The 21,310-nt window shown below is 37.5% G+C and overlaps 2 long non-coding RNA genes across 2 annotated transcripts in view; one reads left to right on the top strand and one right to left on the bottom strand.

Moving 5' to 3' along the window:
* LOC144305144 (uncharacterized) overlaps window positions 1–21,310 on the bottom strand; it is a 611,557-nt gene that overhangs the window by 266,299 nt on the left and 323,948 nt on the right. The gene's annotated exons all lie outside the window — the stretch shown is intronic.
* Window positions 2,103–13,835, top strand: LOC144305464 (uncharacterized). The gene is made up of 3 exons (XR_013372473.1): window positions 2,103–2,245; window positions 2,783–2,874; window positions 13,548–13,835. It is a non-coding gene; the product is annotated as an uncharacterized LOC144305464 (long non-coding RNA).

Genomic DNA, 21,310 nt, shown 5'->3' with positions numbered 1-21,310 from the left:
AGAGTTTAACATTAGAAATCTTGACTTGTAGAAGATCATTGAATGTCAAAATTCTAATGGGCCATATGCATAAGAATGAAACCTTAATAAGATATAAAGAAAGGTCAACAGAAGAAGAACATGTAGGAAAAGAGAATTTCACAGTACCCCAGAAGTGGATCTATGAGGAAGGAGAAAAAGAAAATGAGGAATTAGCAAATGAAAAATCATTTAAAGAGAGAGACAAAGAGACCACAGGAGAAAGGAGGATGCATCATCATGAATCCACGAGAGGAGAGTTACAGAAGAAAAATTCAAGGTCAACAACACATCACTGAGGAGAACCCAAATAGCATAATCCCTCACATCAGTGTGCAATGTAATCAACAGGAAGAATTTTCTTTTGACCTTCCTAATCAAAATTTCTTGATCTGGTGTGCTTTGCAAAGAGGTTGGTAGCATCACTAAATTAGTATCTGAAACTCTGGCTGATGAAGGAAAAACAATGAAAAATAGCCTGGCTTTGCTCAATATCCCCAAGGACTAAATGGAATACTCCCATTTTAGTCCATGTGCATATGTGATTCTAGGTTGCAAATAATTCATATCCAGGTTAGCCTGGAAAGTTGTTTTATAAGAAAGGAACAGAAGAACCCTAGAAAGTCAAAAATGATTCCAACTGTTAATCTACATTTTAATAAATAGTATTGTGAATTATGCTTCTAAAGTTCAAGTATTCAAGCTTTGGGGGACAAATCTCATTACTAGTCATAATTAACCTATATTATGAACTAATCATCTTTGAAATTTCAATTAAACTTACGATTTTAAAAGTGGAATATTTCAACCTAAGAACTTTGTTTCATTACCCCCTATCTTTAAATGATTAACTATTTTCCTTTTCTTCAAAAAAATTAATCTCTAAAAGAATGCTGAAGTAACAAAAGACACTAGATATTTGCACTTTGTTTCACATAATCACATGGCTGATGTTTTAATTATCATATGGACATACAGGGAGACACATGGCATAGGGAAAGAAGCAAAGGACTGAACTATTTGCGTGTGAGACGGGAGCGGGTATCCGTTAAAGGGAAGCAGGAAATAATTCAAGAGCTTCTCTTCTCCCAGGCTCTGTAAGGAGTGGAGAATAAACTCTCTTATTTCCCCTTTTCTTCCTTTATTTTGAGCCACCCTCAGATACAACATTTAAAGTTAGTGGGGCCCGATGGTTATTAACAATCATATTTTTTAAGAGACACCTAACCAGAGTATTCTCAAATAAATGCTCACAGTAGTACTTCTGAAGTAACTCAATATATAAGCCTCAAAATTGTTATCTCAGGCATCTCTTGATGAGAACAGGTGAAAAGATTCTTAGTGGTTGAAGAAACCCTAAAATGTAACCTTTAGAAATCCCCCATTCCCTTCAGCCAAGCTTCAGAGTATGTTCACTTAGCCTTGATCATTACACAATACTCAGACCCATAGCAATGCAAGACAAGGCTAGTTTTCTTCTACCTAGGGTGACTGTCTGGTTAGTGTCCAAGGAGTTGGCTCATGAGGCTGCAAGGGGAGTCAGCTTGATTCTCTCTTACTCTCAAAACATGTAGACCTAATTGCAGCCTCTTGGAAGTTTTTAAGGGAGACTACGTGAGGGTGAGTGGGTAGATCAATGAATCTACAACTACTCAATAACAGAAAAACAACTCAAACACCACAAGGATTATCAATAATAGGTCACTGGAATTCTATCCTTTTAACAACTAGGTACGAATTAGACACAGTGTTTATGGATCCTGATAGTCTTACACAACTGTCTTAAAACCACTGTGTTGATTTTTTGGAGTATTTTATAAAACTGGCCTATGAATTTCTTATCAAGCAAGTTGAAGAGCAATCTAAAAAAAAGACAAATGAAAAAAATCTTTCTAAAGTACAGTATTTTTTGTGAATATCATGAATTAATGTTCAAATTGTATTTTATGTTCTTTGTAGCATACCTTCCTGTAACACCAAGATGCAAAAGCCAAAAACTGTATTTCCCAGACTTCTTTGTAGCTCTATGTTCAGATGTTATTTATATTGTCCAGCTGGAACATTTCAGTCAGGGAAAGGAAAGGAGGCTCAAGGCATTGGGTTACTTAGCAGCAGTGTTAGCAGAGGTCATGGGTGCCGTGAAGCAGGGTAAAGAACATTCTCTCATTGAGACACTCTTCTGTCAGACTATCATGGAGCAGTCAGCAGTACTGGAAACTTCCTTAATGTGAGTAGTTTTGGAGCCTAAAAGTAGCACTGCTTCCTTTGGGATGATGGTTCAATATTAAGTCTTGGGGGGGAGGGGGGTTCCTCATGTTAATCTTGTCTAAAACCTAGATCTGTAACCCATCCATGGGTTCTGTAAATTTTTATTTTCCTATGATAAAGTACTTCCTGTTTAAAAAAGCTAGAGTGGATTCTATTCTCTGCAACTGAATTTGGATCAAAATTATATATATATATATATATATATATATATATATAATCCTACATTCCAGAGTACCTGGGTGGCTCAGTCAGTTAAGTGTCTGCCTTTGGCTCAGGTCAAGATCCAGATCCAGGGGTCTTGGGACCCCACCTCCCTCCAGAGGGGTCAGGCTCCCTGCTCAGCAGGGAGTCTGCTTCTCCTTCTCTCTCTCCCCACTGCTCACATGGGCTCAAGCTCTCTCTCTCAAATAAATAAAGAAAAATCTTTGTAAAAAATCCTACATTCAGATTAAAATTACTAACCCATTCTTTTTAACACTTCCTCTTTTGTTTCTAGCACCTTACACATTGGTGAAGAAGTCGCCTTTTCTATTCAGCTACTGGTTGGCCTAATTGGGGAATCAATTTGTAATAGTCTCCTGGGATTAGGTAAAGTAATGTCCTGCCTAAACTGGTAATCTGGTCATTAAATCAATGTACAAAGTTTTCATGTATGTAGACTTCAGTTTCTCCTCCAATTTTGACTTTTACTTATTACTTTTTTTTTGAAGAACCGTATTTAAGGTCAGAGTACATGAAAATTTTTTAAAAAGGGTGTTGCAAAAAAAAAAAAAAGGGTGTTGCAGAATATACAATGAGTTGGAAAAATGTTCTTCATAGAATCGGTCCTTATAAAAAGCAAGCTACCAAATATATATGTAGAAGGATTCCATTTCTCTAAAAAAAGTTTATATATTTATCAAAGAGACTGAAAAATAAAACAAAATATTATTAATGCTGGAATATCATTAGGTGGTGGGATTATGGGTGGTTTTATTCGGCCCATTTTGCCCTAATAATAATGCTTCTCATACAAAAATACTGCTGATAAAAAGTGAACCAATGTTTTAAGTTGTCTTTAGTGCAGTAGTCATAGATGTGTTTAATCTATTTTATATTCAATATGAAGTGATTGAATGGAAGCATTCCCAGCTATTGCCAACAGGGCAATATTTAATGGTGTTACTTAGGAAGAGACAAGGCACTAAAAAAACAGGGACTCCATTTTTCAGTTCAGATCTGAGTGGGAAGAGTCATTCCACCAAAAAGGCTTGAAAAATAACCTTTCAGTATCATTATCTGAATACAGAATGCAATTATCAGTGAGAACAAAAAGAAAGGCTTTGGACCCCACAGATGAGAGGATGGGCCAAAAAGCCTTACATGGCTTTATATAGCTTTTCTGTATGAATGAGCTTGTATAGCCCAATACTAAAGACAAATTTTGAAAAAGTGAATAATAAAAGGTTTGAACTTAATATGGAACCTCAAGGGAAGACAAGCATCATGGTACATCAATGGACTGCCTGAGAATCTGCACTTGAACACAAGAATATGATCAAAAAGCACACCAACAAGGATCTAGATCAAGTGAGAGAAAATTCTCATGTCTCATCTGGTTGTCCTTTTTCACTTCTTTCTGAAAGGGAAAACTAGACAGTGTCAGAGTCCAAGGCTTTTCTGTCTCTGATGTTGTATACACAGTTTCAGAGTAAATAGTGTTTCAAATTTTTCGAACAGTCATCCCCCAACAAACTATTTTGAGATTTTCATGGAGTTTCAAGATAAATATCTGTCTTAGCATTTTCTACATACAAATAACTGGAATGATTAGTCATATTCTATCAGAGGCAAAATTTTGCTATTCATACTATGCAAAATGAGACAAGAGTAACCATTCCAAACGCTGTTATAAGAAGGGTTATTTTTGTCTAGGTGTGTTATGTATTACAAGTGTATTAATTCAAGCACATTATGTTTTCTGGTACTCTGTGATCCATAAAGTTTATTTTGAGGCAATTGGTCAAGAGAAGACAGAGGGATGTTAACAATGGGAACTAATACACAAAGGGACTGAAATATTGAGCCAAAAATTACAAATTTCACGGTCTTTCTAGCTAAGTTAGTCAACCATACTTTTGTCACAGAAAGTAGAGGTTGCCATAAAAATTGAAAACAATCCAATAATATAGATAGAAAAGGTCTGACAAGAACTAGAACAATATTTCCTCTCATTTACTGTTAGGGTGGACTGCTTTGTGGAAAAGTGATAAATTTTGGTAGGAAGTGTGGAAGGTTTCAAAACTTTGAGGGACTATGGCTTTGTATGTATACCTTTTTTTTTTTTTTTTTTTTTTGAATTTCTCCCACTAAGGAGAAATTTAGCACTAAGGAAGATTTAGCACTTGGAACTTTGGAACTTCCTGAGACTTTGGGGGCATCTCTTCTTAGCGTTGCTTGCTCTTAGAAGTCCCTTTCAACTCTAATGAGTTTGAGGGCACAGGGGGATCCCAAAAAGGAAACTAAGAGTTGGCTTCATAGAAAAGGAATTTATTCCTTTTTATGTAGGTTATACAGTGAAGGTTATGAGGGTATAAAGGAGGCAGAGATTCAAGGTACCCTCTCTTACCTAGAAATAATAAAGAACAAATAATTGAAGATTCTTTCAAATGATATTTATCAAAAACCTGAATGAGGCTAAATAGGCATCGAGGACTGAGAAGTCCCCAACAGAGCTGCCCAAATCTAGCTTCTCACTTATAGTCCCATATAAAGTGTCACCAAGCATTATTTCATTCTAAGTGGCTTTCTCCTTCGGGTCTCTTACCATGTTTTCAGAATATGGACGCATTCCCAAATGTGATCCTATGCTTATCACGCCATGTGAATGTCTACCTCTTGTGTGTCAACAACTTGGAAGTTGAGCACACTGTCAACCCACAAAGCTAGGTTTGAAAACATAAGTGACTCACAATTTTAGGGAAATATTTTATCACCTTATTTCAACGACTGACACTGAGGAGATCATGAATAATTTGGGATACCACTCCACTGACACTGAGGAGATCATGAATAATTTGGGATAGGAGACAGAGACATCTACATTCAGAAAGCCTGAAACAATAATGGCAAAGTACCAGATAACTTCTAGAATAGCAATAACAGTAATAAAAACAACAGCAAAGGTTACAACAACAATACTAATCATATCAATCCCCTTCGGGAGCGAGTCTACTGCCCACTGCAATAGTATTTTGGTTTTCTCATGAAACACCTCAGTATATCTAATCCATTTCCTTCAGGATAAAAGAATTTGCTGTTTTCAAATTACCCACTTACATTGTCCCTTCAAAAGTCCATACAGTTTTCCTTGATATCTGCTTGATACTTTCTTGATATGCTAATTGAGTCCTAAGCTTTTTTGCCTGCAGAAACTCTGAAAAATGAAAAGATATTCCTGTGGTACTAGTGTTCTTACAGCTATGTCACTCTGATTTTTGTCCCCATGGGAGCTTTCCAGACTAGGCATTTCACAGAACTCCGGTGGAGCAAAACATCATGAGTTATAAACTTCTGACTCTTCCTTACCTTCCCTTTTCTCATACATTTTACGCTTACACCTCTCTTCACATTAGTCTTCCTCTGTTTAGTGTGTTCTGTAGCTCTCATATTTGTCTATCAGTGGCTTTCTAAAACATTCTCACATCTTACCACTCTGTAGCCCCCACATGACTACCTGGAAAGTGACACCTCCCCAAATTTCTACTTAAGAATGCCTGCCTCTTTCCTCTTATCGTCCCATCTCTCGATCCCCTATACCCTCCTCTCCCTCCAGTTCACCAGTACTTTCTTGCTCCATCTCTCCCCTCTCTCTTCATTGCCACTTTGTTCCCTGTGCTAAGCGTAACCCACTCCCAGTCAGCTAGGCCTTTCCTGATGAAACTTTCTGAAGATGACTGTGGTCTCAGTCCTGAGTTGTCTGGGGACTGCTGAGCTGGATGGGACTGGTCAAGGCCTTGATGGTGACAGCCAAATCAAGTTTCCCTCTATAAGGTGTGATGAAACTTGAGACTTATTTTGGTGCATGGGCTCTTAAGAATGTAATAGGGAAACAACTAGTTAAGCCAACCTCAAATGATGGACAGAAAAGCACAAGTGAGAAGGACAGCATTCCCTTGATAAGTTACGGAGGAATCACCCCCAGACAATGTAATAAAATATAGACAGGAAGAGTGGCATCAGAAGGGGGGACTAGACTATGCAGAGGGCTGCCATGTCTGTTATCTGATGAATCCAATCAGGGAGAGAGGCAAATAAGGTGCTTGTCACCTTGGTGAGGGACACTAACAAATATAGACTCAGGCAGTGGGAGATCAGTGAAGGGGAAGATTGGCATGAGGAACTGCAGCTCAGTGAGGTGGTGAGCACTTGCCAATGCTGCGGATATACCTATCATCTCATTTTGTCCGCAAATATCCCCCTACCAGGCAGAGGCTGGCACTAGCTGCATTTTACAGAGGGGAGCCCTAAGGTTTAAAGAGGTTGTTGAAGAACTATCGTGACCAACCCACAGGTGGTGGAAATGGGACTCAAACACAGGCAGTCTGACTCTAGAGTCCATGCTTTTAGCCACTACCATGCTGTATGCAACAGTGCTGATTGCGCTAAGTCTATCTGAAGGAGAATAAAAGTGGTTGAAGGGAGAGCAGTACAATAAGAGCAGAGCAGTGGGTAGTACTGTTTTCTTTGCCTTTCTGATCATTGGTGGGTATTTGTTTAAGCACAAAGATTGACAGAGACGTGTGGTGAGAAAACCACTCCCCCAGAAGTTATAGAGAAGCCATTCCTCAACTGATAATGTAATACATTTTTTGGTCCTCCCCCCCACCCCCATATACCTTGGTGATCCAAAAAATGGATGGATTGGTTTTATTACTTAAATGAGTTATTATGTTTGTGTAGCCTTCAGTTACTTCATTAAGATGATTTTAAAGCTGTGCATGTATGATTTTCAGTCACACTTTCTAATCACAAAAAGAAAGAAAAATTGGAAATTGTTCAGATAGAAAAAAATGTCAGAACAGACTACCCAGCATGGCCTTTCAGCTATGTGCTTGGCATTATCTTTATGGATTATATTATAACTGTGAATATATCACTGCATTTCTAAAACTATCTTTTAAGTGTGAACTCCTTCCCTCCTTTCTCCTTTCATTTACAAAGAAAATAGTATGGTGTGTTAGTATAGGACGGATAGAAGAGACTTGTCCTTATACCAAATTGGCAAGCAGAACAAGAGACTGGAGGATGAATGATAACATCTTTTTCTTTTTTCCAAGTGCTATACGTCTGATGTGTTTTTTTCTTAATCTCTCAAATTTGCTCTGTTGCTTCGTTGGCAAATTCTTGTTAACAAAACTACCCAAGTGGGGAATAGGATTAACAGGAAGGAGAATTGATGGGTCTTCTTTAATTATCGTCAGAGAAAAAAATGAGTGTACACACAGTTCTGGAGTGATTCCTTTCTAAATAATTCTAACCATAATCAGTTAACTCCTTCTGGTTGAATGACATTCATTTAGTTATTCACCAAATATTAATTGTGTGACTCACAGCACTAGATATTATAAGAATATGAAGATGAATATGATTTAGCTTTTGTACGAGGGGAGATAGGAACCTGGTAGGAAAGAGAAAGAGAAAGCCTCACAGATGCAGGGGATAAGAGTGAAATGTCAATTGGAATGAATGAAGAATTACAAGAAAGTGCTATGGATTTGGAATATGGTATGACATGGTGCAATATGATATTATGAGAGAAAAAGTAAGGCCTTACGGGGGAACTCATTTTTAGGGCAGGATTTTGAAGAGTGCGTTGAATTTGGATACGAGTTATGTCTAGGTTTAGGCAATAGTGTGAGCAAGAAGGTCCTTGGTACTTTTTGAGGCTATTTAGTTTGGTCTGAGAATCCAATGTGGAAAGAATAAAAGGCAAATATGAGATGAGATCTGATGGGATAAGACCCTAACATTTCTTGGACCTGGAAGTGCAGGAAGATAATCCACTCTCTAAATTAGACAACCCAAAGCTAAGGCAGTTTACATGATAGTGCAAGTGACAACATCTGAATGCTGGTTTCCCCTACTGCCTTGCCAGGAAGACTTCATCAGCTTAAACATTTATTGCTAGAATTTTATTTTTCAGGAACATTGTCTAATGACAGTAACAGTGGTTATAGAAAGTACCTTGAGCTGTGATTAGTATTTATTTCCATCCCGATCATTTAGCAAATTTCACCATCTACCTCAGCATCTTTTCATTATCATCAGTGGGATGAATGAGTCTGTGATTCTAAAATACACAGGAACACTCAGCCACCAAATGGGAAGATTGCTGATGCTATGGAACTGGGTTTAGAATATCCAAACATCCACCTCTGGTCACTCAAAAGACAGAAGAAAACTAGCACAGAACTAAAACACCTGGTGGATGCCTAAAGCTTGACATTTAGGATCGCGGGTAATGTGAACTAGAAGAGGCCTTAAAGATAGTCCCAGTCCGATGGTACACAGCCTTCATTGACCCATATCTAGTCAAAGGTCTACTAAGGTCGGAAAGAGAGTCACAGACCTATTTCTAATATTTCAAAGGCTGGTAGAAATTAAGCATTTATCTTCATATGCCCCATAGAATCACCAAAATAGCAGTCATCCTATCTTTTTTGTGTATGGTTTTTCCTACTGTTTTCAATATACATTCTATTAAAAAATCATCAATGAATAAAAGTAGGAAAGTGAATTACTCACTGCAATTTGATAAACCAAATATTTCCAAATAAAGTCCATGGGAATAAATAAAATAAGTTACTGGATTGAATAGGCCAGAGCTCCATTTAATCAAATTGCCAAATTATATAAATAGAGAAGCAGACTGAAATAAATAGAGACACCTGTCAAAGATCATATGGCCAGTTAGTAACTTATGTGGCATAAGAACCCAGATCTTTTTTTAAAAATTTTTTAGATTATTTATTTATTCATGAGAGACACACACACACACACACACAGAGGCAGAGACACAGGCTGAGGGAGAAGTAGGCTCCATGCAAGGAGCCCGATGTGGGACTCGATCCCGGAGTCCAGGATCACGCCCTGGGCCAAAGGAAGGTGCTGAACCGCTGAGCCACCCAGGGATCCCAAGAACTCAGATCTTATAAATGCCAAATCAATGTTCTTTCTGCAACAGCACCATACTAGCTAGACTTCACAAAAAGACCCCAGAGTGTTGGGGCTCCTGGGTGGCTCAGTGGTTGAGCGTCTGCCTTTGGCTCAGGTCATAATCCCAGGGTCCTGGGATCGAGTTCCCCATCAGGCTCCTCACAGGAGCCTGCCTCTTCCTCTGCCTATGTCTCTGCCTCTCTCTGTTTCTCTCGTGAATAAATAAATAAGATCTCAAAAATACATCCCAGAGTGTAACAGGACAGTTTAGATCCAGAGACCATCTTCTAAAACCTAAGATGATCTCAGCTAATTCTTTTTGATTTTTAGAGAATCACACTCATCAAAACTGCATGATAATGAGAGACATGAAATAATATATTTGACTTATTTTTACCTTGAAACAAAGTCTTCAAAGTGCCTGACATGTCTAAAGAGTTTGGTTAATGTGCTGTTTACTTTCCAACATACCACTGATACTCACAGGGGAAGCGGTTTTACCCATTTGGCAACTATTAAAGCAGAGGCCCAACAATGTTGTCAGCAGTGAGGTTGGGATTGGATCACTGGACTCCTCTAACTTCATTCTCAATCTATATTTTGTTTTTTTGGAAATCAGTTTCATCATCAATCAGTTTGACTGCAAGCTGTTCTTGGGAATGACGGGATAGTTGAAGGAAGAGAGAGATGGGAGACATGAGAAAATTATAAAGCTATGTAAGGATTTTCAAAATGCTGTACTTTGCTTTGATAGCTTTCCTCCATCAACTTGAATAATTAAGAATTGCCTGTGAAACACTCACCAATTCCCAGAGGACTTGTGATTAATTCATTAGCAGCCAAAGGTGTTGGGAACCATAATGTGCCATATCAACTCTGATGAATATTAAGAGAGAAGGGTAATGTATATCCCAGTTAGTGCTGGCTTCATTGGAACTGACTGAGGAGGTCTGTGCCCTTTACTCTTATTGTTATTCTGATCTGAATGTCACTAGGAGAGTCTAGTTCACATCAATAGGTGGCTATGAATTCTAACTCCTGTCAATTCCAATAAGGGTTTCAGATAGGGACCACATACTACTTATCTCTACTGGAATGAAAATATGGATTTTTCCCTTATTATTTTCCCTTATTATTTCCCTTATTATTTTGACGCCTCCCTTTAATCTTCTGCGTCATCCTATGTATGTACTTGTGCAGCAGGTAGGTATACATGTCAGGAAAGGCTGAGGAATAGTTTGGACCTGGATATAGGCTAAGGGAATTGTACTCATGGCCCTTAAAAACTATTGCTACTTTCAGATACAGTAACTCTATTACGCATTTATATCTGTCTGAAAATTGACCAGCATCTACAGAACTAGACGATCAAAGAATGATTAAGTGTCAGAAGGTGAGAATATCATTCTGATGGAATCTTCAAAATTAAAATAAGCAACACCTGAAACTAATATAACACTATACATTAAGTGCACTGGAATTTAAAATGAAAAACATTAAGATAAACAAGAAGCCTTTATAAAAGAAAATATATGTAATAATTCCAATATATTTTAAGATGACATAACTAGGAATATAACATAAGAAGATGCCATTAAATTATATATTTCTGAAAGAAGCACAAGGCAGATTTTCTGGAGGAGGAAGGACTACTGACCTTTAAAATATGTTCAAATGGTAACAATCTATAGTTTGATGTCATCCACTCTGCCGATTAAAAACTCATAAAGAGGAGAAACAATCCCAACTTCAATTTATTTTTTTTAAAAAACTCAGTCTTTAAAATAGTAATTAGAACTTAGGGATCCCTGGGTGGCGCAGCGGTTTAGCGCCTGCCTTTGGCCCAGGGCGTGATCCTGGAGACCCGGGATCGAATCCCACGTCAGGCTCCTGGTGCATGGAGCCTGCTTCTCCCTCTGCCTATGTCTCTGCCTCTCTCTCTGTGTGTGTGTGACTATCATAAATAAATAAAAATTTAAAAAAAAGAACTTATAAGTATTTGGGTTGCTTAGTACATTTCTTTCTTTTTGAGAACAAGGTTTTCTAAAACAACTCCCAGCTAGCTTTGCCATTAAGCACATCATCTCATAGACAAGGAAATTCTGACTCTTCTTTTTCATTTAAAAACTCACCAAACTGCCCCAGACAAGTTAAGGGCTAGCTATCAGAAGCAAGGTATTTATTTCAACTCTAGGATCCTATCTATCCCCTTTAACAGCTGCTTTGTTCTAGGAAAAAAGTTAAGCTTTCTTAGGCTAATGTAATTTTTATTAACGTGATTTTTCTTCTTCTTGGCAAAAGCATCAAGAGACCCAAAGCAGCACCATTAGTATACTTACTTGCACTGGCAACATAGTTTCAATTTTAATAATTAATATCTACTCAGCTAGATTGTAAAACCCAACTAAAACCAAGGATGTAATATGGTTTCTTTATTGATGTCCTAAAAAACAAATTTAAATGAAATGAATAGTGCTTTCTTGGGCAAAAGTCAAGAAAATATATAACTGAGAATGGGCTTGCTTGAAACTAGTAATAAAGTGTAACATGATAAATAACATAGGTTGATACGTGTACTAGTGCTTCATCAACCTAAGGGATTAAGAGTTTGGGCCTGGGAGTTAGATGAACTGTGTTCAATCACATTTCCAATATTTATAAGCTACTTGACTTTGGTCAGATTACGTCACTTCACCAACCCTCCATTTCCACACCTATAAAGTGGGAGTAATGATAGGATCTAACACACAGAATTGAGAAAATTATATGTGATGAAATATATGAAGTACTTAGCGTAGCATTTAATCTGAAGTACTCCTTAAATATTACATTGTCAGTGATATTCGCTTATTTACATACAGATCACATATTCTAAACAAGTGAGCAGTGAAGAAAAGTTCAAAGTAGTTAATAACTTAAGGTTCTGGAAATGTTAAAATCATTTCGATAAGAACTGCAAGGTTTTACGTTGATACATGCAAAACCAGCTCAGGTTTTTAAAGCACCTATAGACACACACGTGCACAAAATAACTAATTATGAAATCTACAAACGAGAACATCATATTATGTAGACTGTGTTCAGTTATTCTTGCAACCTTTAGGTAATTTCCTTTCAAAGTACTCTGCTCTCAGCGCCAGACAGTAACAGAGCTTCTCTCGCACACATAAACACCAAGGCCAAAGTCTCTGGGCATGATCAGTCTGCAAAAACCTTGTTTTCCAACAGATGATACTAAGATGGCCTCCAAATTGAAGAGCTGATATTAAATATCTGCAGCACATTCCATAAAAATATAAGAACTCAGGCCCAGAAAGTCATTGATGGTACCTATAAATAAATATTTGTCTTTGGCTATAACTCCCCCTACTTGGAAACACATTAAAACTTTTAATGGGTAGTCAGCTGATGTGTCCACCTGCCATTACACTTTGGGGAGTGTAACTTGACCAAGAAAGAACAGTACTAATAAGAGGATTGTCGTGTGATGCCTGCAAACTCCTAAGAACAGATCTAAGTAACTAGAAGGTAGATGCAAAAAAGGAAATAGCCTTTTGGATTAGTTTCCATATATATGGTGGTAGTTTGAGGCAAAGGGCAGTAATTTCATAGAGGAGAGGCAAGTGAGAGAAAGCAACAGCAATCATTTACAACAATAATTCTCCTCCTTCCCTTCCTAAAATAGTAGAGCATGATCTTCCTGACTTGATGTTTTATGACAGACCTCAGGGATTATGTCATTTTACTTTTTTGGGGTGGGGGTGGGTGAGGGGAGTTTCTAAAAGGCCTATCTTTTGTTCCTTTGCAGAAATAACTCACGCTCTTGAACAAAATCAAACATCGCCCATCCTGCTATAAAGTAAATACTGACGTAAGACAAAAAGGCAGTATCTGGAGACTCTAAATGCCTCATACTTTGATTAAAAATGCTTTTGTCAATTACAGATTGATTTTGTAGCTCATTACAGTGATGGATGTCGGGGCTGGCGGAGGTGGTATTTTACCACTTGGCCTGAGGGTGTACTCTGTTAGGAGAAGATGGTAAAATTACAATTATTTTCCAGCACTCATCTGTGTGTCTACACTGACCCAATGGGTACTACTGGGAGAATCTGAAAGAACGGCATCGTGTGGAATGGCCTAAAGAACAGTACGTCAGCCCGTCTAGAAGGAAAACATTTTAAGCAAATATTTCCCAACAACCTGCTGAGATTCCTGCTGCATGATAAGTAATACTGAACCACATCAACTGGATTTTGAAATAAGCCAGAATGTTTAACAGAGGCTTCAGCAAAGAATATGCAAATGTCTCTGTGTGTATAACCATGAATATTAAAACTATATATATTTTATGTAATATGTGTAGGTACATTCATCCATACATATAGAAACAAATGTCCCCTTTTCTCTCCTTAAATATCAGAGGTTGTTAGGAGCTGTGGGGAAATTAGAGGATATGGGGAAGAACTGCAGGGGAAGAAATCAATATTCTGTAGTGACTGAAAAATGAAAAAAGGAAATTCATCTCACTTTGTAATACATTCACATCATGCTCTGAGGTGACCCATATTTCTGGAGTCACTGTGTGGTTTCTTACTCTGATATCCCTGGTTTGTTCACAGGGCATCCTCTGCTGGCAACCTGTGCACAGCTGCATCTCTAGAATAGCTACATGTCCAAGGCGGTAATATCCGTCAGGTATTAAACATGCAAAGCTTGTATGTTGCATACCTACCACCTGCTACAAAGGTACAGTGACTTAGTGTCCAGTTAAAATTTTAAGACAATCAATACTCAGCATTAGGGAAGAAGATATTATATAAGCTTGATATCAGCAAGACTTGGGATTAGGGAAAGAAAAAAATCATTTCAAATTGAAGATTAGGAGGCTTGGTTACACTATGACTCCAGCGATATTGGTCATACATCTATACAATTGCTTTTTGTAATAGTTCACCATGAACACAAACCTATTTATGGCCTACTGTCATGGTGATATATCTCTTTTCTCCTAGTTGTTTAGAATTCCAATACTGTGAAATGGAATCGTGGTGACAAAAAAAATAATACTTCATATAATGAAATGTCAAGAAATTTAAGTTAAAGTAAGGTAACAAAACATAGGTTTGAGGTATAAAACCTGATCTATGCTTATAATCCAAGCAGAAATGGACAGTGGAGCATCATTAGAACATCTGGATCATTTTAGAAACTGATTATGTTTGCCATCAAGGACCAAGCTGAAATCTCATTTTTCTTACCTATTTTATTATAGCGCTGGTAAAGAAATAGAAGGAGCAGGTGCTCACAACATCTGAAAAAAGGTATGATCTCAGTACTAAAGTTCTTTAAAAAAAAAAAAAAGCAGACTGTACACTAACTAAAATAGACTTTGGGACATCCAAGCTATAAAAAACAAACAAACAAAACTTATTGGGATTTGTAGGATTAACCAGAATTCTAATACTTACAAAGAGATTTCAGGTAGCCTATTTTTGCCCCCAGGGGCCAAAATTGATGTAGAAAGGATGCGATGCTAGTAGTGTTTGTCATAAACAATCCCAGACAAGTCCTGCTGATGAGATAAAAATTCAGAAGAAAAAAAAAAAAAAACATTGTCAGCAGAAGAAAGTGCTTAGGGAAGCATTGATGGCAGCCATCTTAATGGTCCAAAGGCCTTTGGCTCCAAGTGTTGCATAGTGTCTGCCCCACAGGTAAAGATGATTTTAAGTATTACTTGTAGGCAGGAAGCAGATATCATTTAGGGAAAAAAAAAAAAACAAAAAAGAAAGAGGAATACTTGTCTGAGTGTTACACATATAGAAGAAAAAGGCTTTCATTCAACTCCTAGGTTGCTAAAGCCAACAGTCTATCTACCCTTTCTACAGAGAAGGAAGGAAACACGAGTGTAGACACTGGTGATATTGTACAGTATCTGTTCTTCCACATACTGGCCAGACCATTTGAAGATCCCCTTGCCTCCTCTCTCTTTGGCGAACCTTCCCATTACATCCCTACCATACTTTGGCCCACCTCTCTCCCAGTGCTCAGCTTCTAAACAATGGAAAGCATGGGTTCCAGTGCATCAGGAGTTCAGAGAGAATACATGAGTTCTTCTGCTCACTCAAGCTTTAGACTTGGCTAGAGGTAAGGCTATGAGGACTCTGTAGGTGGCTTTGTAGCAAGAGAACATGAGAACATACCAAATGGATAAATCCGAGTTGGCCTTTCTATTTCTCACATGGTTATAATATCAAAAGATAACCCAGGACACCATTTTCAACTCATGTCCTAGTATCCAGGAAACTATCCATTACTTGACTCTACTATAGTATCTATCATGCCACATTTATTTTCTGTTTACTGATCTCTCTCCACTTTATTCTCCACGAGCTCTGTGAAAATACTCTATTTTTGGTTTTGTACTTCTAACACCTAATATATTACCTGAGTCACAGGAAATGTATGATAAATGCTAAATTCATGAATTAATATCTATTTGAATGTCAATCCCTAACTTTAACACTTAAGTATTCATATAATCAACTAAACCAGGAATTCACAACTTACTTAAAGCATATATATTCTTAATTTTAGATTTTCAAGGGGTTCCTGGGTGGCTCAGTTGGTTAAGTGTCTGTCATGATCCAAGGGTCCTGGGATCGAGTGCCTCATCCTCAGGCTTCCTGCTCAGCAAGGAGTCTGCTTCTCCCTTTCTCTCTGCTCCCACCCCCACTAGCGCTCTCTCTCTCAAATAAATAAAATCTTTATAAAAATATTTTCAAGACATCTTAAGACATGCAATATAAAGAAAAATTAGAAATAAATTTAAGGAACATAGAAATGATGTCGATAATGATGGCACAAATGCAAAAACAGCAGCCAAAATCATGTAAAATGGTACATGGTAGCACAGACATGAGTTGGCGGAAACCAAGTTTATAGTGGAAAATGACAATTCTAAAACTCCTGCTATTCTTATATTACACACAAATCTAAGACAATTGCCTCAGGACCAGATTTATGGCTCAGTAAACTAAGCCTGTCACAAAATGTCCTCAGCAATAGTCCTTCCAGTTGCAGTAATAGCTGCACAGGTAATGAAAAGACTCCGATTAGAGTTGAATACACCTGTGTAATTACTATATACCATAAGCTCAAACAAACTATTTTGCTTCCCCTGTATGTGCCCTAAAGCCGGATTCAGAAGACAAGTTGAGAACCCTTGCAAGTGAATGGCAATTCTCTACCCAATAAAATGCCTACTTGTCAGTAACACTGAGTATTTGTTGGGTAATTTCAAACTTGAAGACAATCTGACCTCACCTGACAGAAGAATTTGATTATACCAACTACCCCACTAACTATACTAACGAAGAGTGAGGGAGTCCACAGTTATACTGTGCTGGGGATCTAGAAAGGTGTTAGGGATCTCATTGAATGGCATTTAAAAAATATGACAGACTGATCAAAAGATTAGCCAAACCCAATGTACAAATTTACACTAACGTACTAGGATTTGTCATTTGCCTCCACTTTGACAATCGAGTCCAGCTCTAGCATACTATCAATTCAGAAGGAAAATGGAAAATACGACTCACACTAGCTGACCATGATCAAATAGCTACAACTCAGTGTGAACACCCTATACGCTTACGTGGACAGTATAAATGTAGCACAGAGAGTGGAGTCTGGCATCAGAACGCTGGCTTTCACCACCTACACGTTACGAGGTGTCGTGAAAAATTACCATTTTCCACCTCAGTGTTGGCATCTGTAAAACAGGGAAAAAAGTCACTTTCTCACAAGCTTATTCTGTGCCTCAAGCAATGTTCGCCTTGTTAGTGACGGGCTGAGGACAGCATGGTGGGGGCTCCTCCAGTGCAAGCAATAAGGAGGTAAGATAAACTTCACAGATATAAGGAACTGGAAAACCTAATAAATTTAACTACAAGTCATTCTCCTCTTCATTCTAACCATGTGCTTGGCAATACTCAACAAAGCACCCCCCCGCCCCCAAGATACTCCTGTCTCAGGGGCAGAAGATTCCAACCTCTTTCTCTCAGTACAACACTGAAGCCTTATGGTAAGAATATGCTAAGAATTAAAATGAATTAGACAAAGGAAATACATATGCCTGTTAATTTATCGTATTAACACATTTGGGTGTAAAACCATAGATATTCGTAGAAAGAATAGTTTCAGCATCCATCTCATTTAGACATGCACGATCCCTTTCCTAGGGGTTATCCCCCAGCGATCCCTCAACTGCTGTACACTCATCTTTGGCTTTAGTTTCTCTCACTGCCAACTCTAGGTGCAAACATCTACTTCTTGGGTTACAAAGACATAAAGAGGATAGATACAGCAACGTTGTCTCTGTGCATTATTTTCCACCACTACGATGCAATGTACTGATATTCAGAGTATGTTTTAAGTTACAAATAACAAAGGCAAAATACGACTACATTCTCTCCATGGAACTCATGGCAGAAATAAGGGCACCTCCATTTATTTTGTCTAATACTCTCCTCTCCCATCATTGCCTTGTTAATTATTCTCAAGATCACTTACTTTTTACTTGGTATTTTTTAAGTTGATGAGATCATTAAATTTATCAGCTATCCAAGTACATTCGAAGTTTATTAAGACTCCATGCTGCCTTTGAACTGGAAATAGAGGAGGAAAAGAACTCACTTTTAAAGAAATTAAAGTAATAAAGCAAAATGGGTACCACTTTATTTTAAGTACCCATTAACTGGAGCATAAGAGATAGAGTCAAAATGGAAATCTCGGAGAAATAAACATGTGAAACACATGCTGTTCTTCACACACAAGCACGGAGACATTACTCCAGCAATCAGCATACTCAGAATGCGTGTCAAAAACATTCCAAAGGGGAGTATTTTAAAGATGTATTTTCTATTATTAAATATGGAGTCTCGTGGAAATCTCAATTTGTGTGAAGGAGTCATTTAAGTGATTGAGAAAACGCTTTCATTTATTGATGATAAATCTTAATTCCTTTTTACCATTAAGCGACACCAGACTTTGGGTTGTGGATGACACAAAGTGCTTTACACAAAATGATGTGATTTATGACATTTTTATTCCCTGTAAATTGGGTCGACACAAATTTCCTTAAACTGTGGATATTATTCTTGGTGTCCTGAAAGAACTGCTAGTTGCTTCCTAAATCTTCAAAATTTGCTTCATTTAAATATGTTGGCCAATTGTTGGAGTTAATGATGATGAATGAAATCAGGATTAAATTTTTAATAAACTGGATTGGCTCTAGCCTAGGCTTAGCCCAGTGATGTACTTGCCTGAAAAGGTTCCTGTGTTAAAAATGTTCTCCTATTAGATACTAACGTACCCAAAATTTTACTTAGAGTTATTGCTTTAAAGGATCAGTTTCATAAAGTCACATTAAAATATCCATCAGGGAGACTGTACAGTAGCCCTCATGTCCTCGGTTTTGCTTTTCACAGTTTTAGTTATCCACAGTCGACCATGGCCCAGAAGCTGATGATCATTCTAACATATCGCCAGAAGGTCAACAGTGGTCCAACACCACATCATAATGCCTATGTCATTCACTTCACCTCGTCTCATTACATAGGCATTTCATCATCTCACATCTTCACAAAAAGGGTGAATACGGTACAACAAGATATTAGAGAGAGAGAGAGAGACCACATTCACATAATCACACATTATTATATTTATTATAGTATATTCTTATAATTGTTTTATTTTATTGTAAGTTATGGTTGTTAATCTCTTTCTATGCCTAATTTATAAATTAAGCTTGATCATAGGCATGGATGCATAGGAAAAGACATAATATATATAGGGTTCAGTACCATCTATAATTTCAGGCATGTGCTGGGGGTGTTGGAATGTATCCCCTCATGGGTAAAGGGGGACTACTATTAAAGAGGTAGCACCTTCATAGCTAATATGTTTCATTATTAACGTCTCATGCCACATAATGTTTTTCTCAAGTAGGAGATGTGGAAAATTTTGGGGTACTGTTTAAGTCCTAAGTGGGAGTTCTGGAGGACCAACTTAGACCCAAGAATGAAGGCCATGTGATGACAGAAGAATTGGACCTACAGGGGGCTAGGTCTACTTCAAAATCCTTTCCAAGATGGGTCTAGATGCTAAACTAACAAGTAAGAAATAATTTCATCAACAGCTGTCTTTTCCTCCCTTAGTCTTCATTTTGCTTTTCTTTTAGATTATTAACAACACCAGTGAACTACATGTAATGAAGATTCACTTGCATAAGAGAGAAGACTTACATTCTATCACAGCCTTGGACAGGGCCTAATTACAGACCCCTGTAAATGCAAGATAGCTGATGAGTGAAAGTTTAGGACAAAAGACAAGACTCAACCTCTATAATTTATGAAATAGGGCTGGGAAGCCAAATGTCTCACGTACATTTATTTATTTCTATTAGGAGAATGGCTAAAATTTAAAACAATTTAACAACAACAACAAACCAAGATCAATATATTTAAAGTTGTAGAATTTTTCCCCCCAAGAAGACATCCTCATGAGTTTACAAGATTTTAGATTTGTTTCCGAGTTTTCCAACTCACTGCCATTTAACTAAAACATAATCATTTTATTTGTTAGACATTTGTTGAGATGGTGACTTCATGCAAAACAAAACCAACCAACCAACGAAATTAACGCACTACTCTAGAAAAGAAGGTATTTCAAATCTTGTAGCGATCACAGGTGTAGGTGTATTGCAAGTAGTAATTCTAGATTGATTATAGATTATTTGTGTACTGCATATAGTAATTATAAATGGATTATAGATTATTTGGCTGATTTCATAACTGATCCTCTTTAAGCATAGGTGGAAATATGCCCAGAGCCTTTTTTAAAGACCCTGTGGCTACAGCGTGGGGCAAATCTGGAGACAGTTTCTCTGGAAGCTATCTGCCCAGAGTCCCCCTGAATGAGCATGGCTGAGAATGGAGTATCTGGAGAAAATCAACTTCAGTATTCTGTGTCCTACTGGGGATTTAAAGTAAACTCAAAGGTTAGCAACCAGAAGCGACTGCCAATTCTGCTCTTGTGAGGAAAGCTTATTTCTAACAAACGTAAGTAGGCCTTTCTTCAATGAGACTCTTACATGATCCAGCAAGAGTGGAGGTAGACATGTGACATTTGCAATTTTTCTATTTTCTCTGTTGTCCTTCATGTGGTTCTAAATCAAGACTCTGGTCTGCAAACTGTCCAACCAAGCCTTTTCACTTAAGTAAAGAGCACTCAATAAATGTGGTCATATAAAAGAATAATTTATGATGCTCAGGATTAAAAACAAATACCAAACCAAGACTGGAATTCAGCACGTTTGATATATAACAGGTTACAGATATAAGAAACATGATTATAAGTCAAAAACCTATGTATACATCACTATGTTAATTTTATTTATGTAAAGTACCTTTTTCTTTTCAAAAGAGTTAAGTGTCTCAATTCTTCAAAAACAATGAGGTAATATTAATTAAATCCAATAATTACTTGGTGAATATATTTTAATAGGGAAAATGCACATTTGGGGGGATATAACCTCATTTCAGATAGGAGAGGTCAAAATAATCAAGCTCTGATGGCAAGAGACATGTGGCACATATTTCTATTTTTGCTACACCGTATCTGTTAGATGTATAAACTATTTTCTCTAACAAGTCTCCAGACACATGAAAAAAAGGGCATTTAAAAACGACATTTTATTCCTTATGTTCCTGAAGCCTAATGGCATCTGAACAAAGTTCTAAGAAAGCTGACATGAATAAAGTAA

Source organism: Canis aureus, chromosome 35 (genome assembly GCF_053574225.1).
Source record: "Canis aureus isolate CA01 chromosome 35, VMU_Caureus_v.1.0, whole genome shotgun sequence".
In the NCBI taxonomy this organism is placed as follows: Eukaryota; Metazoa; Chordata; class Mammalia; order Carnivora; family Canidae; genus Canis; species Canis aureus.
This window is presented reverse-complemented; position numbering and strand designations above follow the sequence as displayed.